This window comes from Solanum pennellii, chromosome 1 (genome assembly GCF_001406875.1).
Source record: "Solanum pennellii chromosome 1, SPENNV200".
Classification (NCBI taxonomy): domain Eukaryota; kingdom Viridiplantae; phylum Streptophyta; class Magnoliopsida; order Solanales; family Solanaceae; genus Solanum; species Solanum pennellii.
In genome coordinates, this window is record NC_028637.1 from 28,350,962 (window position 1) to 28,378,708 (window position 27,747).

Sequence of the window (27,747 nt, forward strand, 5' to 3'; positions counted from 1 at the left end):
GTGATTATTATGTGGTTGTTGCGGTTATCACAAACCCTATTTTATTTCACTTATATTTAATGCATTTAGGTTCATCCCCATTTTTAGGTATCCTTCATTGTATTTTACGGACATTAGATGTTTAACTTAACTATTTTAGTATTTTCATGATAAGCCAGATTCAGCGTTAACTTTGGGTCACTAATGATCCTAGGTCCCTTGTTATATCCAGGGGGTAGCTTCGGGGTGTGACAATTGGTGTCCACTTTTGGAAATTATATTTTTTCACAGTAGATATATTTGTAGTTGTTACTTCAAGGTTTTGGAAGGGTTTCTATTGTATATTGTTTTTTTTTTTGTTTTACTTCGCTTCTGTCTATTTAGTTTATTACTATATTTAACTTTAGTTCTACCCTTGCACTCACTACGTTATTTTCTCGGTGCGGGTTGTCTTACATACTAGATATTATAGTAGGTTACATCAGACTCAAGAAAAAATGTCCTGGCAGGACATTTGTTGAGGCAAGTGGAGAAAGGGTTGACATTAAGGGAGATCTGTGATAGCTCCAAGGGTTACTTTTTTAGAAAATAGGGTTAAGGATTGTTGAAAGGATGATGTAACTTTTCTATATCATTTATACTATGAGCCATTTTTGATAAAATTAGAAAATATCGGTCAATTTTAATAGCACTGGTATTTCAATTGGTTTTCTCAATAATTAGTTCAAGAATTTAAATGGTAAAGAATTCATTTAGTGTTGTGTCAAATCAATAGAGTAACATAAAATAACATATAAAAGATAATTTAAAAGTGAGAATTTATGTAATATATAAAATCTTGTTCAAGAATATCTGGTGCAAACTATATGTATAGTAATCAGTTTATTAAGAACTCATGAATTTCAAAATGTTAAATGTTTATTGAAAAATATGGTCTTAAAATGTTGATTGATTTTATACGCTTAAAAGATAGATTATTTTTTAAAACAAATAAAACATATTTTATAAAATTTATATTGAATTTTAGTTAATAATTCGAATCCAACAAAAACTTTTCCCCTAAATTAAATTCTTGATCTATCAATTACTAATTGGATACTGATTTAACTTATTCATATGGTGAGATTTATATTAGAAACTTTTATGAGAAAATTGTCATGACGTTGATATAAATTTAGAAAAAGCATGCATATGCCTTTGAATTTATTCATTTTTATAGATACTATTCGGTTTAATAAATTTTAGAAAAATATTTTATTTTTTTCCCTTGTACTCATATTGTTCACTATTATTAGTGTGAAATGTAAATAAAAATGAAGTGTAGGTGTTAGAGCTCTTCATTGTTTTCATTGGACATGATATTTCTTATCATGGTCGTGTCTATGTTTTAAATTTAAAATGAATTTTACATATAATCAACTTTTTTAAGGTTGGTATAATCAGAGGGCTAAGAAAAAAGGAATAGGGAAGATATTTAGGGTCCAAAAAGTGTTCACTCTTCTCTGGATTATGGTGGTGCTGAGATTTTTGTTCATTAATCTAGTATAATAACTAAAGACTTTCGTAATTTAAATGACGGTGAAGCGGTTAAACCGATGTGGGTAGGAATGATGGCCATATAAAGGCTATCAATGTTGCCGGCCCATATGGTGCTCTTATCAAAAGAGGATTCCGTGATCGCAGAGGTGGTGGAAGTGATTCCTATAGTGATGGTGGTTTATATACATTTTTAGGTGGGATATATTTTTGTGGAGAAAGTTGTTAGGGTGGAAGCAGGCGGTATGGAGATATTGTGGAGGTGGCGACGGGCATTGTAGTGGTGGCAGAGGAGGAAGTGTGTGTTACAAGTGTGGACAAGATTGTCATTTCACAAGGGAATGTAGCCAAGGTTGTGGATATGGCAAGGGTCTGGTGGTGGGAGATATGGTTGCACGACAATGGAGGCATAGGTGGTGGGAATGATATGTATATAAAGGATGTTAATGTTACCAACGCTTCTTCCCCTAACTTGTAACAACCACCACCAACCTCCACATCCTCCGTCTTTGAACAATAGTAACCACCACCGCTGCTGACCTATCCATAACCTTGACTATGTTTCCGTGAAAATAACCAGCATACTCACACTTGTAATACCCACTTCCTCTACCTCCTCCACCTCCACCATACCTCCCACCACTATTACTATATCAACCATCACCTCCATAATACTTGCTACCGCCCAAACAACCTTAACCATCATTATATATCCCACCTCAAGATCAATATCAACAACCACTAGCACCTCCACAATAATGTTGTCCTTCTTTGAAATAAGTACCATCTGGACCGATAAAACTAAAAGTAATACTACAACCATCATACCCTGATTCCAAATTAAACTCAATAACTTCAACATCATCTAAACTATGAAAACCTTCACATCTATACTAAATTGATTATCAGAGAGCTCATTGCCATCATTATCAGAAGTAACGAAACCGAATCCATTTTTCTCACTAAATCAATTCACCGTTCAGTTGTTCTTATGTCCCTGAATAAATTAACACTTCAAGGTAGAGAATACAATTAATATACCTTGGATGATACAGGAAAGAGATAAGAAGGTCCTAAATCATTTAGTTAAGTACACAATGACTTTTTGATTAAAAAAAGGGTACGAAATTGGTTCCTCCATATAATTTATGTTTTGGTGTTGCACATAAACAAAAAAGGAAGAGATTGTATTAATGATCCTACACTCTTATTTAAGTAAAAACACTTTTTTTTAAGTAATCTCTTTGTTTTCTTCCAAATGTTGAATTAATTAACTACACTCAATAAATGTAATTCTCATATGATGGACTATCATAGTTATATATTAATACATATTTTAAGTTATTTCCATAGATGATATCATGGAAAATATTTAAAAGATCAATTTTGAAAGATTCTATCCTAGTTCTCAACCTATTTCTATAGCTCTGATGCTTTACATGAGATTTTGCAATTTTTTGTGAACATTAGTTGTATCGGATTGAACCCTATTGTGATCCATTGTGAATTCGACTCACAATGGCTTGGAGCATACTTGAGATTCTGTTTATATTTAGTAATCCACCGAGAAGTACTCATCATCACAAAAAAAGACCATAAAATGGGAAAACAAACTTCAATTTAGTCATTTTGCTACAATATGTGCATGAAATCATCTGTCGAAGATTTTGTGTTTCATCCCACTTGAAGTACATTCAAAAACCTTATTATAAGAACACTTCTAACAGAAAGAAGGCTAGCAGATAGAAAATAAAAAAAGTTTTTTAACGCCACGGGTAGCCCAAAAAAAAAAGGAAATTTCACTTAAATATATATTTAAGAAACTGAATGGTTTCCTTTGATTCAACAATAAATTCTTTCACATGTATAAGCAAAAAGAGTTAGAGCAGTGATGAATAAAGGAAGTGAAAATATAGGAGTTACGTTACCTTGGTTGACCGAAACATCTTGTATGAGAAGAAGAGAGATGATAACGCTGGAATAGGGAGCTTGTACAACCTACAAGAGAATAAGGAGTAGTGTAACATTCAGCCGTGAGCAAGGCAGCAACATATTAAAAATAAATGAAGGTGAGCTAATTAAAGAGAAAGTTGAAGTTATCTTTTATAGATAGGGTTAATGAATGTGGGCTTTATCCTAATCGGATTAGGTTGGGCTTGGGCCAAAACATTATTTTTATTTTTTGATATTAAATAAAATGGTCTATATGACCAAAAATTTGATGTTTAAAAAAAGGGTTTTAGGGTTAATGAAGGAAATTATAGAAATATTACATATTATAAAGAAATGTCAATCATGTAATATTTTTAAAACAGTTAAAGTATGAAATTGCCATGATTTTTGTGAGTTCCTCACATCTACTTACATTCTGATTGTGTAGGAATATAAGAAATAAAAATTCCATATATTGTAGATAATGATAAGAGATTAATTGATCACCAAAGATGAAGTAATACTGAAGAGTTTCCTAGCTCCTCCAAAATTTTGAGGACAATATGAATCGATTTTGTTAATACTCTCAATGAACACCCAATATGCACAATGACCAAGGATGATTTACTCTTAAACTATCAAAGTCTATACACCGTTATCAAGAAAATCTAAAAAATTATGTCCCCCTAACTAATACACTTATATAGTAGAAGAATCAGGTAAACATTGAAACGCTGCTCATGTTCAAGTACTTATGACAAAGACTGAAAGGTACAAAATTCTACCTTTGGTTTGAATCGCCTTGCATGAAGAATGTGAAACCAAGTAAAAGTGGATGAGGATCATAGATCGATGCCAGGTCTCCAACTTGTTGACTATACCTTCAACCTTTTTTTAGCTATAAAAGGTATTTCGTGCAACAAATTAGATGGGCAAAAAATTATCATCTCGAGAAAAATGACCATGTTCTCATTCATTATTAGCTAAAGGGAATATGAAGAATTCTTACCTTAACTTATCTTCCCTCTTCAATATTGGTGTACCTTACTCTCTATAAGCAATACTATTTAAGTAACAAAATTATCTTGCAAGTGAAGGACAATGAGTCATTAATGGAGATGAAGTACATTTCAAATAATTTATTATTTTGTATGGTTATAGGTATTTCACAATAGTATAATAACTAGAGGTGAACCCTGGATTTGAAAACTTTTGGTGCACCAATATAAACATTACTCGAATATAAGGTCTAGCTAAACTTAAAATAAAAAGAGGCTTAAGTGGGATTCAAACACTTGTCTAGACGGTGGTATATCTACTTTCTACAGATTGCACAAGGGCACTTCTATGTTTTTATGGGTATAGTATTAACTATATCTTAATTTCTGCAATTTTTTAAAAATAGATATACATATATATGTAAGATCCTTTCGAAGTTACTGGGTGCATGTGCACCCCCACGGTATAGTGTGGGTCCGCCGCTGATTAAAACAATAACAATTGAGAAGTGCAAAGAAATATAGGTGAGATGCTTTCTCATAATTTACTAACAATGTATTGGGATAACTCTAAAATAGAAATATTTCAGTTGATTGAGGACAAATAATGGGAGCAAAAAGAAAGACTTCCTAGATTAGGATAATGAAGTATAAGAATGGTAATTAAGAGTTCTTTAAGTTACAACCTTACTAGAAAGGTGAAAAAAGAGAAATATTAACTAACCTTCAAATGAATTTAAGAATATATTAGTGGATAAACTAGCATTCCAAATTTCCATTGTAGTGGCCTTCACGACTTTCTTTCTCGTAGATACAACTTATACATGTTCATAACTCGTTATCCCATAATTGGTTAATTCACCAAAAAGTTGCTTAGCTAAAATGCCAAACTTCACCGTGTTTAACCCTCTCAAAACAAGAGATTTCAACTGATAGAATAGAGCTATTCATGATTAGTAAAGAAAAAACATTCCGTTGAAATGGGATTGAAAACTTCTACACACACATAAATATATCGTTGAGTTTTCAAGAGAATAGTTTTAGTTTAATAGAAAGAGAATGATGAAATTACAAAGTATAAATGGAGAGAGCTCAACTGTACTAGTAGGGAGTTCCACTTCCTTCTGAACTATCCCAAATATATCAAGAGATAAATTAAATAATATGATATTGTCGTTAATGCTGAATATATTGTGGTGATTCATCAAGGTTTGAAAACAAATTTTTGACGATCACCATGACTATTTATAAGGCAATTTTTCAAGATTTGTGATCAATTTTTTTTATATCACCACACCTTGATGAAAATGAAGTCTTGCCCAATATCAAATTTTAGTATTGAAAAACATATTCATCTTACAGTTGAATCTAGGAGGTAGGATATACACATATCTTATCCATATTTTTGCGAGATAAAGAATTTTTTCTAATTGATCTACAATCCAAAAGATGAGTTTATTCATACCTGTTATAAGTCGATTTTTCTAGTAAAGAACATTCCGTGTAATCACATAGGTGCGTTTGAGGAAAGTAATAATTAAGATGTACACATATTTTACTCATATTTTTGTGTCATAAGAATATTATTTATAATAGACCTACAATTCAAAAGAAAATTTCATAACATGGTCGTAAGCAAAAAAAATGCCAGTAAAACGGGAATAGAGAAAACAAACATAGGTTTATGCTTAGATATTCTTCAACTTATTAGATAATATAGTTTCTGTCCGAAAAATAAAAGTTTATTATTAAAGGATTATATATATTTATATGGAAAAGTCATGTTGTTTTTATTGGTGAAATTACAAAATTACAATTAAAAATAAATTTTCTGGTTGAGACATGATTAGATAAGTTGCTCTTTTTAAAGAGATTTAAGCCCACGACAACAAGGTTTTTCACCAGTCTAGCAACAGTTTCTTAATTCGTCTTCTCCGCAAAACATACCTCAATCTCCAAGTAAAAGTAAAAAAATATGAGACAAGATTTGAATCCAAAGCTTCATAAAAAGAACATCTTCCTTCAACTAATAAGAACTTTTATTTACTCATTTTTATGCGCTCTATATTTCTTATACATCGAAAAAGATCTTCGTTATACGTAGTGAAGGCATTCTTTATTTAATGAATAGGAATATTATAGAGTAGTATCTTTGATAGACAAATGACCTAGAGGTTACATGATTTCAAGACATCAAAAGATAGAATAATTAGTAAAATAATAAAATTCAAGGAGAAGTTATGGACAATATGGCTGACCACGTTAAGTCACAAATAAATCACAATTACTCCAACATTGTGTTATCAAAGTAAGACCATCACTATTTATATGGGAGACATTCTTCCTTGCAATGAATAAGAAGAATATGGGGTAGTAAATTTGGTAGATCAATGATATATGGGTTACATGAGTTAGAAGACATAGAAAGATAGAATAATGAGTGAAATAATGTGCTACGACCCAAACCGTACATCACCGATCTTCACGACAAGGTCTTTCAATAGCAGAATATGTCGTGTACTCAACAAAAATAAGAGCAAGTTTAGTATCAGAAACAACCACAATTTACCGATGGGACCACGTGTCTATCCCATTAAGTGTAATATAAGAAAGTCAATACAAACATCATAAACATGCAAAGTATCAAACATATACAATATTATCAATATATATGAACAACATACAATTTAACAATTCTCAAGATAGAAAATTGTGTCAAGTAGTTGGTCCTCTCATGGAAGCCAAACTTAAATTGTTAGTATACGAGAACTTGTCACCTAATCTAATAGTTATGTAAAAATTTGACAATCAATTCCATCTTTATCCAGAACTATGACAACTAATCCCAATTAGTTATGCAAAAACATTTAACCCGATCCTTTCCACAAATGGCAATTACAAGAACAAATATATTCTAAGTATCATATAGTAAAGAAGTGATTCATGGCATATAGGTATTCGTTCATATTAACTTTCTGAAAGTGTGATCAATAATGCAACGTTCTCATACATACATGCATCACAATGAACCACAAACCGACATATCATAGAATCACAACCATCACCTATCTCGAAACAAGCTTGAAACCTCAAATTCTTTCATATATGGATTCGTCCTACTTGTTCTTAGTTTAAAAATAATAATTATAATGCGGGACTCAATAAACAATCATTAATTACCCTAATTACTAACAATTCTAAAAACCCTAGATCATGCTCATGATCCCAAGTATCAAATCTAAAGTTTTTCCACATTTGTTTGCTATTCAAAACCCTCCCCATTAATAATTAGTCATTCTATTACGTTAAACAGATCAAAAAATGGATTCGGGGAGTAAAAAGCTTCCCTTTAGTCTTATGATTGGTAGAAAATTGTAGAAAATTGCATAGGGTTCGTTCCTTTAGCTCTAAAAATCAAAAAGTGCATAATACAGTCGTTTAGGGTTTATTTACGACTTTAAGTCGCGTCAGGCCTGCCAAATAGGCCCCTCCATAATGACAAAATCAAATACCAAAGCGGCTTGCACAAAACATTGACCTATTTAAATAATTTCAAGACCCCATTTCACAAAACACCTTTACCCGAAGGCACTCAAAAAACCTCTTTCGTGCTAAGATCATTTCCCGCAGTTCTACTTGCCCAAGTTCAATTGTATAAAGTCGTACGAATCCCTTAATGAGTTATCTACCCCCTCATTAAATCAAAATTATTAATAAATTACCCTGTTTGTACTAGATATCCCGTCACAGTAATTCCACCAATTTCTTCAAACTCTGGTCTAGGTTGGCAAAATTCAAAATACTACAAATAAGTTTTCCAACCTCAAAATTTCCCCCATTGTCTTTTCTATAACGATGGAACCTGATCGTTACGTAATAGAGTTTAAATGAGAAGTTATGACCAATATGTTTGAATATGACTCACCAATTAAGTCACTAAAAAGGGGAAATTACTTCCAAAGTACTATTAAAAAAGTAAGACTGTCACTATTTATAGGAGACAAATTTTCCTTGCAATGAATAAAAAGACTATGCGGTAGTAAATTTGGTAGATAAATGACTAAGAGTGTAACACCTTAAAATGAACTAAGGTGAACTAGAGCTTCAAGATTTTTTCTTGAGTTATTTTTTTGTTTAAATGAGTTGTATTGATGTTCTTAGGCAGTGTGTGAAGTTTGGAGGTTAAACATCAAAGAACGTCCATGATGTTCGGAAGATATGCCTTTGATAGTGCTTGTATGATCTCATGTGTTTGAGTGAGTTTTACGTGTTCGTTTTCTTTGAAACTGGTGTGAGATAATACCAAGAGCTAGACGACTATGTTTAGCAGTTTAACGTCCGGGTATGACCTACATAGGACTCACAAGGGGCGCTAGAGAAGGTCCCAAGACTAGGACCCAAGAATACCTAGGTAATGTCCACCAAAAAGACCAATCAACGGCCAGTGGTCCAACCAACGTCTCATCGACTCTGTCCGTAGATTGGACCTTCAGGTCTACATGTTTTGAGAGTCTCAAACCCAACCAACTACCACAACCCATGGGCCATTGATGGACAAACGGTCTGTTGGTTGGATCCCTCTGTGAAGACTGCCAAAAGCTGTCACTTTCTTGTAATGACTTAGGATGTTTGGTAAATTCACCCCATGTTTTTTATGAACCTTGGATGATACTTTTAGGGTCTTTACGGTATATTAAAGTGTTTCAAATCCTAAGACCTGATTTAAGACTTCATTTCCTAAAACCCAAAACCCCCCTCTCTTAAAATTCTCTCTCAAACTCCATAGAATCTAGAAATCAAGAAAGAGTTTGTAGGGATGTTGGTGGTCGTGTTATTCATAAAAATCATTGTGGTTTCTTATATTTGAGATATGGTAGTCATCCTTGAACTCTCTTCCATTCAGGTAGTCCTTTCTAATGAAGTTTCAAAAAGGGTTTTAAACCCTAACTTCTCCTATCTTTAGTTCTAAATAATGGTCTTCCATGAAAATATTTTAATTTATTTAAATATGATGTTTTTAAAGTTATTTGGTGATTTTAATGCTAAAACATCAATGAAAACATGTTAAACTATTTTATCAAACTTTGACTTAAGAAATGGTTAAATGAGCATGATTGTGTAGAGTTTGAACATTGGTTTCCTTTTGTTGTTAATATGTTTTAGTTACTGCCCTAAGGTTGATAGTATGATGACCTATCGAAGAATTAATTATAGGTGGTGAAAGCTTGGTTAAATGGTGAGTTTGTTTTATTTTATAACTTTATTTGTAAAATGTTGTTGAGTGGTATGGTCCACCTTCTTGGTGGTGGTGTTCACTTGTTCTACTAGGTTGTATTTTGTATAAATTTTTAATATGTACTTGAAGGCTCTGTTTGTTAAAAGAAGTTATAATGATGAGGTTCATGTTGATATGCATTATGAAACTTGAATTGTATGTTTTACATAGATTATGTCTAAATGAAGTGTATAAATTGAGCATGTTAAAGTGTGTAATGTGATGATGAAGGCCTAACCATGTATAGAAGTTAATGTAAATGAAATGATGTTTATATGCAAGATGTGTTCACATGTACAGACGCACACTTGAATGAATGAATAAAGCTAAGTTAAGTCGAAAGGGGAGTTTTGTGGTGAACACTCTTCGTGATTTGAGATGATGTGTTTACTAGAAACCTCACTACATCCTAAGACCTTTCTAAGATAGGTCGGAGGATGAATGCCCTTTTTTAGTTGAGATATTGTGTTCACTAGTTATCCTTTACCTATAGTATATAATGTTGAGAATCTATGGGGAGTCATGCCTAGCACCGAGGGGATATGAAGGAGAGGTGGCTACACTTCGTGAGTTGAGATGTCGTATTCCAATGTACCTCTTAAGATAAGTACTCCTCGTTAGTAGAGAATGAGTTACTTAGTAGTAATCTCCTAATCCCTTAACTATGCGCCCACATAGGTGCAGATATTGGGAAAGCCATGTAAAAGCTAGAAGAAAAGAGCTTACTCTAGGCAAGTGGGGGGACCCTTTTCCTATAAGGGATGCATATGGATTCCATGTCTAGCTCTCATGGTCTATGTCGGTTAACATAACCCCACAAAAGTAATGAAAGTGATGAGTCTTTTAAAAGAGTGTGCTATTTAGGATATGTAGTAGAATGGGACACTATATATCCATTGCACTAGGTAGGCATTCAGAGAGGGGAGTCTTGGTGATTGTTATATGAATTGAAAGTACTAAGTCTTCTAAAAGAGAGTACTACTTAAGGTAGGTGGTGGAATGGGACACCATCTACTCATTGCACTAAGTAGGAATTCCGAAATGGATGTCTTGGTGTGTTGTTTCATTGTTCTTCTAATGTTTTGTTAGTGGGGGCTTGTTCTCCCGAGGTGAGTAAGCCTAGAAGGGGCAATCTTGAGGATCAGTTAAGTGTATATTGAAGGAGGTGTATATGCATTTCCTTCATATCATATCTTAGTGAATCTTAGGATAACCTTAACTAGGGTAACTCCTACGGAAATTAGTTCATTTCCTCTTGGTTTAGCTTTGGGAATTCACTGTTTTTGGAATAAAATGATTCACTGTAATGTTAAAAAAAAGTTCACTGTAACATTTTGAAAGCTTACTGTAAAATGGTCTTTTTTGTGTTAAAATTATGGAAATCTTTCTCTAAGTGTTAAGTGATGATTTTTATGTTGTTTTACTTCAATATTCATGAATATTTTTCTTAATTGACATGAAAATGTGTTTTTACTAAAATGTCCCATTTTGCATGTTTTTGTATATGCCATACTTAGTATATTTAATTCCGTACTACATTTCATGTCCTATGTTGTGAACGATAGTTAAAGGGCTTGTACAAGACCGCTAAGGTCAAGTACGCCTTGTGACGAACCAAGGGTTCTCCCTAACTTCTAGGGGTACTTGCGGGTCGTTACATAGAGGTTACATGAATCACAAAACATTAAAAATATAAAGTAATGGAGTTCCAATGAGAAGTTGTAGCTGACCACATTTAGTTACTAAGCGAAAGACAAATATTCTCAATGTTCTGCTAATTATATAGTAAGACCATCACTATTTATAGGGGATAAATTTTTCCTTGCAATATATAGAAAGATTATGGTGCTAATAAATTGGGTAGATAAATGGACTAGATTTTACATAAATTATAATAGGGATAAGGCGCAAGTACCCCTGTAGACTATAACAAAAATTTTAAAGACACACCTAAATTTAACTATGTCCTATTACTCCACCCTCCACCCCCACCCCCAAAAGTAATTGCAAACGGAATAAATATACTACATACAATAACATGGGATAGAGAGTGTGCACACACACATGAAGACAAGTGATGAGTGCCCAAATTGGACAAATGACATTCATTAATTAGTAATTTTATAATTAGTTAGTACGCATATTTATTGATTACTAGTTTTGAGGCACGTGCATTGCACGTGAATGTCAAACAAGCTAGCACACTATTTTTAAATATAAAGTAAACATTATTAAAAAAAATCACTATTAAGAACTCATAATTACACCTTTTCAATATACTTTTTCCTCACTTCTCTTTAGTGTGGTACTACGTTATTATTTTATTGTTAGTGTTCTTACTTTTAATATAATATAAATATTATCATAAAATATAGAAGATGTACTAAATTTGATGTTTTTATTTGGAATATTATATTAATTTAACATTCATGTTAACGAATATACTAATTTCACTAACCTTTGATATTTTCCACGTCTATAAATCAATCCTGAGGTTTTAAGAAAAGAAGAAGTAAAAATATTTTTTAAATGTTGTTTAAAATATGAGGAAACCCCATAATTTATTTTTAAAATTTGCAGTAATAGTATGTGCATATTGTTCCATCATAAAGATATAGAAGATATACTAAATAGGATCTTTAAGAAGAAGAACAAGAATAATGAATATTTTCTTTAAAAAATCTATTTAAAAAAATTGAGGAAACCCCTCTTTTTATAGCCAACAAAGGGTATTGTGTAAAAAACTACATACTACGCCTTATCAAAATGACGCCACGACCCTTTAGAAAACTCAAAACCAATTGGAAAAGTCACTACTCATAAGAAAAGTCATAACTCTTCGAAAATTTCACAACCCTTTGAAAAAGTTACAACTCTTTGAAGTCGCAACCCCATAGAAAAGTCATAACCCTTTTAAATACTCACAACTCAGATGAAAAGTTATAATTCTTCGAAAATGTAACAACCATTCAAGTATGAAAATGTGTCTGTCTTAATATAATAGAGTAAAATACACACAATAAATATAATCATATATTTATATAAAAGAGAATCTTAGGCCCGCTTATGTGGCGCAACCACAAATAAGAATTCTCTTTTAAGTTATTTATTTCTAAAATTAGCCTTCCGTTTCATAAAAAAGTTGTGACTTTTACAAAAAAAAATTGTGAATTTTTATGAAAAGTTGCAGCTTTTACAAAAGTTATGACTTTTTATAAAAAGTTACGACTTTTATGATGAATTTCAACTTTTGTGAAAAGTTGCAACTTTAATAAAGAGTTGTGACTTTTATGAAGAGTTGCAAATGTAATAAAGAGTTGCGATTTTTTTTTAAGAGATGCAATTTTTATGAAATATTGTGACTTTATAAAAAAAATTGTGAATTAACGAAGGAGTTGTGACATTCATGATAAGGAACAATAAGCATTTATTGATACTACCCTTTGTTGTTTATAAATATAGGAATTTCCTCTTATTTTAAAACAACGATAATTCTAAACTTCTTCTACTCTTCTTCTTCTTCTTCTTCTTCTTCTTCTTCTTCTTCTTCTTCTTCTTTTTCTTCTGTAGATTATATTTGTGTACTTTGCTCATGTTGAGTGACTGACTAATACCATTGTTTTTTTATCAACACACTTGTGAATAAGATCTATTCCTTTAAACTTTAGGTAGTAAATGGACTAATTTCTTAATGAAACAATGTTCATTTACCGAGCTCTATTTTTCCTTTATGTTCCATTTTGTTAGTAAAAATTCTTGTATGTTAATGAAAAAGTCATTAATTTATGCTTTTTTTGTGCGTACATGTTTTAAACTTTGTTGTTTATGTTTATGCTTTTGATAATTATTTTGAAGTAAAGATATGTTAATCAAGAGTTTGATGTAATCATAAGATTATTGGTGTCATGTAGTTTAGAATTTTAAACTTATAAAATATATGACTTTAATCTTTATAGAGTGTTCAGTGGGTAAAAGATCCATGAGATGTGCAACAAAGGACTGTCATTGTTCAAAAGTTAGGATGGTTCAACTCTACCTTGGAGTTTTATATATTCAACTTTCTATCTTATGGAGGAATTCAATCGATTAGTGACATTCAAAAAATAAAGGAATGTAGTAGGATGGTAAGGATTGTACTCAACGTTAATCAAACTTTAGGGGTTCAAAAGTTAAATTGGAGTCAATGAATTACCCCTAACTGTAGGATGAATCAATATAAATGACATATTAAGGAAATAATTACCTCCTTATATTCTTTAGATTAAATGTCCCAAAAACAATAAAGTTTTTAACCATATGGATAAAAATATAAACAATAAAATATGTCTTTTAGCTATCAAAGTAGTATCATCGACTGTGTACGATTTTGAATAAGGGACCTGCAAAGACATCATTTAATCCAAATTATTTGAGCAACATACATTATTTCATTGAACTCCAAGAGATGAGTTTTTATATTTTATTCAACTTATCAAGTACGCTACTATTTATAAAACATGTAGCATATTTAGATTTTGTATATAGCGCCCTTAAGTAGGAGATAAAGTATCGCAATTAATGAATATAATGTTTTGACAATTTTTTAAAAATACAAATATAGACATTTAAACAATTACATATCTTTTATAAAGACTTTGGTGTTGAACAACTATAGTAAAATAAAGAATTAAAAACAATATTTGTGAACACTTAGAATCAAATCCTTTTCGTTTTAAGATTAAAAATACATTTCATATCATATTTGGATAAAATATTACTGACAATTTTTTATAGGGTTATAACCTCTCAAAAACACATGTATAATTTATATGTTGAGAAGTAGATTATTAGTCAATAATTTCCTAATTTTACTTTTTTCTTTGTTATTGTGTCTTTCATGTCTAGCTCTAGTGTATGCCAAGTACACGGAGTCCGGGAGAACCACTGCTTCCATTTGATCCAGAACTGACCCGTACACTCCGCATAATGAACAATCTACACAATTTTGCTAATGTTGGTGATGATATCAACCGCCAACCTCCTCAACCGGTTGATGCTCATAATCAAGTGATCGTGGAGAACCCTGGTGAAGGATCTATGAGGAGATGACCTCCTCCCATACGCACTCAAGAGAATTATATGGGCAATGTCAACATCACTGACTCGGACAGACCTCTTGTCCTACCTCCTCTACCACAATATCATTCATTTGTGGTAACTAGTAGCTTGATGCAGATGCTCACTGCTAGAGGTTTGTTTTTCGGGGCTACCATCTGAGGATTCATATGCTCACATCGCCAAACTGAGGTTGGTGTGCAAGAGTTATGTAGGGAGGTCGGACATAGACATGGATGTCATCGGGTTAAGGGTGTTCCCTCTCTTACTGACGGGAGAGGTCGCAATTTGGTTTACCGAGTTTCCCTTTAACTCGATCTATACTTGGGCGCAGTTGAGGGATGTGTTCCTAGCAGGGTACTATCCGGTGTCGAAAAAACCTCAACCATAAATATAGAGTGAATAACTTTGTGGCATTGCCTGGGGAGTCGATAAGTAGTTTTTGGGATAGGTTCACCTCATTTATGAGAAGTGTCCCAAACCACCGCATTGATGATGAATCGTTGAAAGAGTACTTCAATAGGGGGCAAGATGATAACAATATGAAAGTACTCGATACTATTGAAAGTGGTTCTTATGGTGAGTGCACTTATGCCGAGATTGTGGAGAAGTTGGAGAAAATCTCCGAAATAACAAGGCTTGGAGCACTAGGAAGTCGGAGACTGGAGAAACACTTTTGTAGTGCAAGCTACACACAACCCGAACGTAGATGAGATTCATGAGGAGATGGGTCAAATGAGGACTGAGCTTGGGTTAGTACTGAAACATGTCACTGGCAATGCAGAGAAAGTGAATGCGGTGAATTATTTGGCTAAGACACCACCGCCGGTAGATTAATTTTACTATGAGGAAGACTCTTATATAGTAAGTGAGAAGACGGGGGGTTTCTGACTGAACGCCCAACGCTCCAATCAGGAGAATTGGCGCCAAGGTCAAGGAAAACAAGGTCGAAACTATGGGAATTACAATCGAGAGGGTCTCTATGTTCGAGATGGCAACTACAACCGCGATAAAAACTTCAATCGGAATAATTATAGTAACAAAAACGATCGGAGTAGGCCCTATGTTCCACCTCAAAATCGGGAAGTTGCTCCAAGGGATGGTGGAGGTAGTATGGCGCGAGTTGAGGATATGTTTCAGAAGATGATGAGGAGGTTTGATGCTAGTGATGAGCACGCCAAAGAGTTGAGAATTGATTTACCGAATATCAGGCAAAAGGTTGATGCACATGCAATCTCAATCAAGCATCTTGAGTTGCAAATGACCCAATTGTCTTCTACTCTGAACCCACGCCAACCGGGTACTCTTACTATAAATGCTGTCCAAAATCTCAAAAAATGATGGACATTGTATGGCAGTCACTACTCGAGGTTATAAGAAAACAATTGATCTATCTATGCCGTCTTGCATAGAAGATGAGATGAGCAGGGATGATGAGGTAGCGGAAGTCAGTGGTGAGTTGATAGATAAATCGGGGAAAGAAGCAGAGGTACCCGAAAAGGTAAGCCCCATTCCTAGTCCACCACTACCATTCCCGCCAAGGTTGGTGAAGAAGACCGAGGATGGCAAGTACCGGCCTTTTATTACTATGTTGAAATAGCTTTCCATCAATGCTTCTTTTAATAGAAGCTCTTCAAAAAATGTCCGGTTACGCACTGTTCATAAAAGATATGGTCACTAGAATAAGATCGGTTAGTGTTGAGTATGATGATCGGATGCAACACTGCAGTGCTATTGCTACAAGGTCTCTTGTGACAAAAAAAAGAAGATCCAGGCTCTTTCACTATTTCATGTACAATCGGGTTGTTACACTTTTCTAAAGCATTATGTGATCTTTGGGCAAGCATTAATCTCATGTATCTCTCTATTTACAAGAAGTTGGGTGTGGGTAACCCAAAGCCCACTGCGATGCGACTATTGTTGGCCGATTTAACGGTGAATAGGCCTATTGGGATACTCCATGATGTGCTAGTGAAAGTGGAGTCATTTATTTTTGCGGCCATTTTTGTGATTCTTGAATGTGAGGTAGACTTTGAGGTGCCTATTATTCATGGGAGGTCGTTCCTTGCTACGGGACTTGCCTTGGTTGATATGGAGAATGAGCAAATGAAGTTTTGGTTGAACAATAAAGAAGCGACTTTCAACATTTGTAGGTCCATGAGTCAGAGTGGTGATATCCAATCGGTATCTGCGATACCCTAGAGGGTTGTCCGAGGTACAAATAGAGGAGCGCCTTGGTGTTGAGGAACTAGCGGCAATGATTATGAATTTTTAGAGTGATTGTATTGAAGATTATTTGTCATTGGTTGCTGCACTTGATCGAGTGATTTTTGGTTCAAAATAAAGAAGTTGGAGTTAGATATGAAACATCGCGAGTCTCCACCCACGAAACCATCTATGAGGAGGCCCCAAAATTTGAGCTTTAGGCTCTACTACCTCATATGAGATACATTTTTCTTGAGGAAAGATGACACTTTGTCGGTAATCATAGCGTCGGATTTGAATGTGGAGCAAGTGGAGTGTCTTGTAGAGGTGTTGAAGAGGTGCACAAGAGACATTGGTTTGATTATTGCGGACATTATCGGGATTCCACCCCGTATTTGTTCACACAAAATTAAACTTATGCCCGATCATAAGCCAAGTATAGAGCATCAATGATGGTTAAATCTACCTATGCAAGAGGTAGTGAAGAAGGGGATTCTTATGTTGTTGGATGACGGGGTCATATATCCGATTGCCGATAGTAGTTGGGTTTGTCATGTTCAGTGTCTGACCAAAAAAGGGGGAATGACTGTGTTCCCCAATGAGAAGAATGAGCTTGTTCCGATGAGGCCGGAGATAAGATGGAGAGTTTCTATGGATTATCGGAAGTTAAATGCATGGACTGCGAAGTACCATTTTCAGATGCCCTTCATGGATCGGATGTTGGATAGGCTTGATGGGGTGGTACTGTTTTCTTGATGGTTATTCGAGTAATAACCAGATCTCTATTGCACCGGAGGATCAAGAGAAAACCACCTTCACTTGCCCTTTTGGAACTTTCGCGTTCAAGAAGATGCCGTTTGGGTTGTGGAATGCATCAGCTACTTTTCATAGATGTATGATACCAATATTCTCTGATATGGTGGAAGACACTATTGAGGTGTTTATGGATAATTTTTCTGTGGTTGGCGACTCCTTTGAGCATTGTTTGAGTCACTTCGCCGAGGTTCTTAAAAGGTGTGGAGATTGCAACCTTGTGTTAAATTGGGAGAAATGTCACTTCATGGTGAAAGAGGGTATTGTATTGGGTCATCGCATCTTAGAGAAGTGTATAGAGGTTGATTGAGCAAAACTTGAGGTGATATACAGACTTCCTCCATCCATCTCTGTAAAAGGTATGAGGAGTTTTCTTGAGCATGCGGGCTTCTACCGGAGGTTTATCAAGGATTTTTCAAAGATTGCACATCCTTTGTGCAGGTTACTTGAGAAAGAGTATAAATTTTATTTTGATGAATCTTGTCTGAAGGCATTTGGTGATTTGAAGGACAAGTTGGTGTTTGCGCCCACAATAATTTTCCAGATCGGAGTAAACCATTTGAGGTGATGTGTGATGATAGTGGGGTTTCTCTTGGTGTAGTTTTTGGTAAATGAAGGGATAAAATCCATCATCCCATTTATTACTCAAGTAAGGCCCTTAATAAAGTTCAAAGGAACTATATTGTGACTGATCAAGAGCTCCTTGCGGTGGTTTTCACTTTCGAGAAATTTCTCTCCTATTTGCTTGGCACGAGAGTCATAGTGCATACTGATCATTCTGCATTGAGATATTTGATGGCAAAAAAGGATGCAAAGCCAAGGTTAATTAAATGGGTATTACTGTTGCAAGAATTTGACTTTGAAGTGAAAGATAGAAAACGGGACCGAAAATCAGGTTGTCGATCACTTGTCCCGATTAGAGGATAAGGCTATGCGAGAGTTGGGTGAAAAAGCTGAATTTGATGATACTTTCCCTGATAAGCATGTTTCGGCCGCTTCCCTTGACTTGATTGCATGCTTCGCCAATTTTGCGAATTATTTGGCTAGAGACATATTACCATCGACTTGTCATTTCATCAAAGGAAAAAGTTCATGCATGATGTGAAAAAGTTCTTTTGGCATGAGGCCAATGAGGCATCACCAACTAGGGAACCCCGAGTGGAGGTGCAGCCGTTGGGCGAGAACCTCGCATATATGGTAGAGCAAGACCAAGGGGTGATCATGCTGCTTCTGAGATTACCGGCACAACCCAGGTTGAGTTTGCCCAGCCCAATAGTGGAGCGCCGAGTTACTCCCGATTTATACCATCAGCTACACTTGTTCCGATTGCTAGGGTATAGAAGCTAGAGGCCCAGATGTCCACATTGTTGCATCATATCCAGCCTTGGATGCAAAAGTTTATTTCCGAGGCTGAGGAACAGATTGAGAAGAAGGTTGCCCAGCATATTGAGAGGCAGATTCTGGCGGTCCACCAGCACGTCGATGCGTTTGATTTGAGAATCCTCGCTCGGCCAACCCTCACTATTGATTTGACGACTCTCCAGGCTGCGTGGTGAGTCTGAGGGATAATGTGGACGCAATTTTGGATGTGCGAGTGCCCGAGTCTGAGGCCACACATGCAGAGCCTACTGAGAATGCGGTGCTTGATGCACAGTTCACTACCTCTACTGCACCGCCGCCCCTACCACGTGAGCGTGCCAAGAGGCAACGGTTTAGAGAGAGAGAGAGGAGGTTCGGGCACGAAAGAACGAGTGCACTGAGTTGGAGGCCGCGAGGAGATCATCATTGGTAGATGAGGAAGCCCGACAGATGAGGTTGCACGAGTTGGCTGCTGGGGCGTCTAGCTCCCGATTGGAGACTGTTGAGAGCAGCACCACTGAGGGTGCTGACACTGCTGCGGACACTACTGATGGTGTCACTACTACTGATGGAGCGGTTTTCGGGCAACCGGACCCGCCAACGTGTTGATCGTCGGCGCTATGCACCTCAGGTTTGCTTCACCTACCACCTTGTTTTATATTTCTTATGCTTTGGGGACAATTGCATGCATTCTTCTTAGGTGTGGGGAAGGGGAAAGTGAATGCTAGGGTGAAATTTGAGTAGCCCAACTCACGATCCTCTCTTGAGGTTTTCTTGCCTGTGTTTTTTTGTCCTAAGATACTGATTATTTTACTGTTGAACACGCATTTTTAGTATCTTGTACAAAGTATGAATGTGAAATCAGAAACATGATGGCTAAATACAATGATATCCTGTTCTAAAGAGAATGCTTGCATGATTAGGCAAAGTGAATGTTGAATGTGTTGGCTCTAACAATGACATAGACATACACCATTGCATGACCCTCAATCTAAGACTCGAACTAGGTGTCCGATAATCTGTTAGAGTAATGAGGTGTTAAGAGAGTGTGAGAAAAGTTGAATAGTCCACTGTTGATACCTAGCTAGAACTTGCCTGGTTAGTCATGTAAAAAGTAATTTGTGTTAGACAATTAGGAAAGGATTATAGGCCCTTGTTCATAATAGCCAATCTTTAGCCTAAATAAAAGAAGAAAAATGAAATTAATCCCTTTTTGATCTAAATGATTTGACCTTACAATGGACCTTTCATTTGTACCCCAACTCATCGTTTCTGGGTATAATGTGTTGGCCCTTGTCCCTCCTTGGACAAGTGAAACTCAACATATGCCAAAAACATAAGTTGCAGGTGGCTAATGAAGAAACAAATCTCGTCTTGTCCCTTATCCAACCTTGGGTATTGTGTACCTCGACATATGGCAAATCTATAAGTTAAGGGTGGCTATTATGAGAAATGTTCCGAAAAGTGGGGTTGAATGACTCAATCAATGTTCAAATCAAATGAAAAATTTGAAAATAAAAATATAAATAAAAGAAGAGTCATTTGCACAAAAGGAGAAAGAAAGGAGACAAGCAAGGCAAAGAATATAAGAAAAAGAAGAGTAGGTCATAATAAACGATGAAAAGGTAGGACGCTTAGCCATAATGTCAAGGAGGGCAACAAGTCGCTAAATGCATCCATATTTACCCTAAATGACCATGAGCCTATGTTACAAGCCAAGAAAGTCCTATCGTGATCCTAAGAGTCTAATATGGTGAAGTTAAAGCAGTGAAAATATGGGCAAGCCTATGGTGACAAGTATCAACTAGGTGTGAAGTTGTTATGAGAGTGAGTGTTGAACAATGATCCTCATACTCAAATTTGATACCACCGTGTGAAAAAGGAGGACATCTTTTGAAATGTGAACACTAGTTACAATATTGGAGAATTGGTGCCTTTGTGAAAGATAAAAGAGTAGAGGTGTCAGCGTGGTGAGTTTGTGACATGGTCTGATCCATATGAGTGAACCTAATAGTGATATCATGAATGAAAGAAATTAAAATAAGCGGTATTGATAGTTATACGATTGCTAAAGCTTAAAAGAGGATAGTTTTGTATAAAGGTGTTGTGGTGAGTCATAGTGTGTCGCTTGAGGACAAACAACGAATTTAAGTTGAGGGTGTTGATGTACCGTGGTTTCATAGTACTTCGAATGCTTTTTACTTATGTTGAGTGTGTGTATAGGGCCTTTTTGTGGTAATTCTAATGGTTTTTATCTGTGTTTTGCAGTAAAGTCGTCTAAAATAGAAATGCAAAAGATTGTGCAGAAGAGGTGACCCACGAAGCCATCGACATCCCGTCGTTCCATCGACGGTCCGTAGGTGGTGGTCGTCGACTGGAGTTCCAAGAATCTAGAAGTAACTCTGTGAATTTTGACCAAGCATGGGGTTAAGGAAGGATAGATGATCCGTCGATTGATTGACGGACTGTCCTGGCAAATTGTCGATCAGATCAGAGAGTAGTCCCAGTACCTAAAGTTGAAGAAAAACTAAGTATGGAACAACTGAGGCATCAATGGACCGTAGATGTATCGATGGCCGTGGGTTTGTCTGTCGATTGGATCAGAGAATATGCTAGGATGAAGGCTGAAAAAAGTGCTAAGTATGGAACGACGATATGCACCGACGGACCATAAGTGCATCGACGGATCGTGATGTTGGTACGTCGATTGAATCTTAGATGGTGCGAGTTGGAGGCTTGAAGAAGATGCTAAGTGTGGACCGACGGATGCAGTCGATAGTCCGTCATTCCATCGACGGACCGTCAGTGGTGTCGTCAATTGAAAACGTGTTTCTGGACAGTCTTTTCTTATTTAGAACTCATTTTAATTTATGATTTTATTATTACAAATAGTGTTAAAAACCTCATTTTTGGGGTTAGACTTTTTGTTATTTTTCAATCTCTTGTTATTGGAAGTTGAACTTTTTATTTTCGGAATTACTTCAAGTTTCTGAAATTGATTCTCAAGATATTTTTTTAATTCAAGTGTTTTTTCTGGATTTTCTTCAAACTTGTAAAAGTGAGTACATGAATTCTTCTTTAATAACTATGGAATGTGTATTTCTAAGCATGGGTAACTAAATACACAACTAGGGTTGTGGGAACCATGGGTATTTAACAAGGTAAAACAAGCTAAATAACAATTCTAGAATAGTTTCTTGCATTTATCGATAATCCTTTCTTTTAGAAGTCTTTTTAACGAGTGCACGCGTTAGAACTTGCCCTATTCTTACTTGCCAGACCAAGGAGGTAGTTGATAGGAAAAGAATTGTCAACATAAATTTAGTATACACTATCTTATATGCTAGTTCCAATTGGTGCAAAGTAGTAACTTAGCCATGCATTGAATATGATGCTTAATATGAGGTAAATGTATGAATTAGTAAAGTAGACACACGTAGTCGTACCAAGGTACGGAGTGAAAGTTTCTATTTGCCGGACCAAGGAATTAGGGACATATAACTTACCACTTTGCATGCAAGACCCTAGGAAAGAATTGTTATAGCTAGGATTACCGCGTTATGAACCTATGGGGAACACTTAAACACTAGTTTCTCTCATCACTTTATAAGCACCAAAGTTATAAACTTGGTATTTGTATTACTTCGAAATAATTAAACAGTTTTGTTACACAACCCCCCCCCCCTTACTTAATTGTTTTTGGAAAGAACCTGACTAAATAGACGTAATCGTAGATTAAAGTTAAGTCTAAACCATTTTCCTCGTGGGATCGACCCCAACCTAACAATTGGTTTCTTACTTGATACGACCGATTACACTTATTTAGGGAAGTATAATTTGAGCGTATCATGGGTACAAATACAACTTACTTGGGTGGTTGAACTTGCAACGCCATCACAGAAAAAAGGTGAACAACAATATGAAAAAAATGAGGTCGGGAGGGGAGGGAGGGGGTAATACTACCCTAGTTATGTTTAGGTGTATCTCGGAAATTTTGGTCATATTCTAGATCTAAAATATGTGTGATATAATGGAGTTTCAATGAGAATTTATACTCATGATTGACCAAATTTCGTTACTAAATAAAAGACAATTACTCCCAATGTTCTACTAATGTTTTCCTAGGAAGAGAGACCAGTAAAGGGTGATAGCATAGGAGTCATTTTAAAAATGAAATAATTAAATGCACAAATATACTAACCATTTTATGAATACTTTTTCCTAAAAAAACCTAAAGAAGTTGATCCAAATAACATATCAAACAATTGTTCACATCATTAACTAAATTATGTTAATTCAATTATGAAACGTTTTTTTTCTTCAAAACACAAAACGTTGAAAAAAAAGGCAAATGATAAGGTTAACGGATTAATTATGGTCTCAAATCTACATTGACAATAAACTATTAATTACTCGAACTAAAAAACAAAAGTAATTTAATACACCTAAAAACATCTATAAATTTGACCACCTTCTAGTATTCTTCACTCAATACTTCCAAGATATTTTTATGTCTTTTTTTTCATTATTCGGTGTTTCCTTTTGCAATCAATATACGGAGCTTTGTTGAATTCGCAAGCCTTATTTCTCACTCTCGTACTACTCATCACCAACGACTCACCTTCTTGAACTTTGTTATGTGCATAATATACCAAGTTCTCCAATTGTTGCTAATACACACACAATTTCATGACAAAATTAGAGTTTTTGAACATAATGACTTTGAGTTCAGGCGAGACAAAATATTGAAATGTTTCATTCGGGTAATAAACAATAACGTTGCTTAAAATAAATAAGATGTCTTTAAAGAAATTGATATTTTTCATGTTCGCAAAACCTTTCTTGTTCTAACATTATATGAATAATGCATAAATCCATATAATGTTTAATTTGTTTAGTATAATATAAATCTTCTTGAAAGAAATATAAATATTAGCCCTTATAACGAATATGCAATTCATGTTTTGTGATCCTTATAGTGTAAATTTGACCTCACAATAATGAGTTTAAAAAGATAAAAATGACTTTTTGTATAACATGGTAGATACCCTTTCTTTCCGATTTTATGTAACATCATTTTTATATCAATCTATAAAAAAAAATATGACATCTGTATATATTTGAAAATAATCAAGCTATCAATTTTTTATTTTATCTTTAGTGAGAATTATATAGTAACACAAATATTACAACATATTTAAGACAACAAATTTTAAAATTATGTGATCCATGTAGAGTCAAAGTAATCATATCTTTGAAAGATGAAATATATGATGTTCAAACTTCATCATGTTTCAATTAAGAAAATATTATTTTTCAATAATAGATTAAAGAGGAAAGAACATCTCTTGAATTAGAAGAAACAAAGTATTCTTTTTAATTGTCTAAATTTTAGTTTATAATTAAAATACAAGAAACCACAACATATATATATATATTGGGAATGTATAGACCTTTTTGAGAAGCTGATATTCGAAAAGAAAATATTGATTGTCAGATCTCACCACATTAAGAATTTTTATGAAATCATTATTAATCTTCACCATTTTGTTATTAGGATTTATCATCTCTTTTTTTTAATTTAACTTTATTCTTTCTTCAGCTTTTGATTTGAAAAAATTCAAATTATTTTCCGTGCATAAACATAGCATAATTAAATATATAAATAATTTATAACCCTTTGCTATCAATTTATAATAAAACAATATGGACATATAATTTCACTCTCATATTGTTATTAATGAAAATTATACACTTGATAGAGATGAAGCATAAAATATGCATACGAAGACATATTATAAATAATCTTACAGATTCTTTGAGAAATAAAATTATAACATACAAAGAATTGTTAGTTTGAAATTCATAGTAGCTATGTTGGTTGACTACCTGATTTTTAAATTTATTAGTGAGGGTTTGACCCTACCTTGTAGTCCACTCCTCCATTTTATCTTTCTTTAAATCTAATTTTATATTTGTTTTGAAAAAATAAGAAATTCTAATTTGGAAAGTCACCAACATTAAGATAACGTCTTTTTCTCTTTGGAGAATCAAGTAATTTGACTTATAAAAATTTATTTTTTCCGTTTTAGGTTTTTATTCAGTGTACCAAAAAATTAGATTTACAACATGAATTTGGACATTAGCCAAAATTAATGAATAACTATTTGGGGCCAATTATCAAATCTAATAATAAATTAGCGCTTTTATGAAAAAAACATGAATTAACTAAGAAATTCCTTATTAAAACTATGTAGTTAATAGTACTGTTTTAACAATTTTTTTGATAAATATTTTTACAATGCAGTTTCGATATTACGTGATACTGGTTCTTTTTTTCTTCTGGTAATAGTAAAATGGAATAAAGAACATGTATTTGAAAAAAAATAAAATAAAAATTAGTATATATTGTACCAATTAGTGATACATTATTACTGTTCCAACACCTAATTAAACTTCACAAAACATCACATATCTTTGGATATATTTTGCATTTACAAAATTTTGTTTTTATAAAAAACATGATATAAATTTGGATCAAACAACACATAAGTGAAAACTCATAATTCTTTTAACATCATATGTAATGAATAAATAAAAAGGAAAAAAGAGGGATTTATGAAAAGGATGGAGTAACCTTAGTTTGACTTTCTATGTCCATTAATCTTTAAATGTCTTTGTATGTTTATATGTGATCGTCTTCTTCATCACAAAAATTTGTGTATATAGACATTTAAAACGCCTTTTAAATTTTCATACTTTACCTGACATTCTACATATAAAATTAGAAGTATACATTGACGTAATGCGCAAATTAAATTTGAGAACTTGGCAGTCATCTTCTAACCCATGATGTTGCACTACATATGATAACACCATATCTTCTTTAACTTTCTCTATTTTTTAAAGAAAAAATTTGAGTGATTTTTTAGAGGAATAAAATTAATTGATGAATTGTCATCCAATATTTTTCTTCTTAAAATAGGCATACCGTGCATTAATGAATAGTTTTTAGATTGGTAAAATCTTATTTTGATTGAATATGAATTGAATATATCAAGATCAACTAATGTGAGTATGGTAAAAAGAAATGAGTGTTTCCTGTTCATCGTCATTTTCTCGTAAAAGTCATGTTATATAAATTGTATTCACTTTCTTATAAAAAAAATATATTTTTTTTCGATATTAGTGTTTTGTTATGAAATTTTTAATTTTTTCCCAAGTAAAATTTGGAAATTTTACTCATATTTTTAAAAAAAGAACTTCCAATTTTTTTTTTTATATAAAACAGAAAACGAAGAAACAAATTTAGTAAACACTATTGATGTTGCCCTCCTGCTCTAAGTCTGGAGAAAACACTATTAATGCAATGTTTCTAAGGAAACATGTTACTTGCACTATGGATTCTATTGCAGCTGAAATAAGAAACAAATTCCTAAGATTTATTCAAACCCTAGGTCTATGCAGTCAATGAAGAATAAAGGAACTGACATAATTCTAGGGACCTAATGGATTAAAAGAACCAACTAGTAAAATCCCACATCCCTGGTGATGAAATCTAAAGAGAAATCCTTTGTATTTTTGAGCTAAAACATGAAGAACACTATTCCTTGTTCTTGAAAAAAACTGGAGTCTCTTCCTTTTTCTATTAGTAAAACGATGTATCTTAGGCATCAAAGGACGTAGCTTAAGTGCCTCAATGAATAAAGAAATGGCAAAAATTACCCTGACATTACAGGTGATGAAGGCCATTAACTATGGTACACCACGGGCCTTTATTTGAACTATCGACTGGCAAACGGGGTCATGGTTTTATATCACGTTGTTTATGTATCGGTTAATATAATCTCCCAAAGTCAGACTCTTAGTTCATTGGACCAGATTTATAGCAACTATATCAATATACCATTCATCATTATATCTTTTTGTTTAGTACGTCGTCACTTTATTTAGCTTAACCTCTTTGTTATGTTTCGATATTTATATTCTTGCTCAAAATTGGTATATGCTCCGTGCACATTAAGCAACTTCAAAGGTGAGTAATCATATTTCGAGGACAATAGACATGCTTTGATTTTAGTCATTATTTTTTGTTTCAGTTTTATTAGAGTTAGCTGGGGACATGTTCCATCAACACAACTCATTTAGAGGCTTTTTAGACATAGTAGTAAGTTCAACTTGAGTTATTAAGTGATTGTTGCAGTTATCACAAACACTTGTTTATTTCACTTATATTCATTACATTTAGGTTTTTCCCATTTTCAGGTATTCTTCATTGAAGTTTCCGCACAGTACATGTTTAACTTAACTATTTTGGTACTTTCATGACATGCCAGATTAAGCATTAGCTTTGGGTGACTCATGATCTAGGTCCCATGTTAGGTCTAGGGGGTAACCTCAGGGTCTGATAGTTGGGGTCAACTTTTGGAAATTGTAATTTTTTTTACATAAAATAGCTCTGTACTCTCGACTTCAAGGTTTTTGTAAGGTTTCTATTGTGTATATATATATATATATGTATATATATATATATATATATATGTATATATATATATA

General features: G+C 33.9%; 1 pseudogene; it reads left to right on the plus strand.

Annotated features, from left to right (window-relative positions):
• Nucleotides 1–19,187: 19,187 nt before the first annotated feature.
• The window catches only part of LOC114074952, a 55,148-nt pseudogene continuing 46,588 nt past the window's right edge, over nt 19,188–27,747 (plus strand).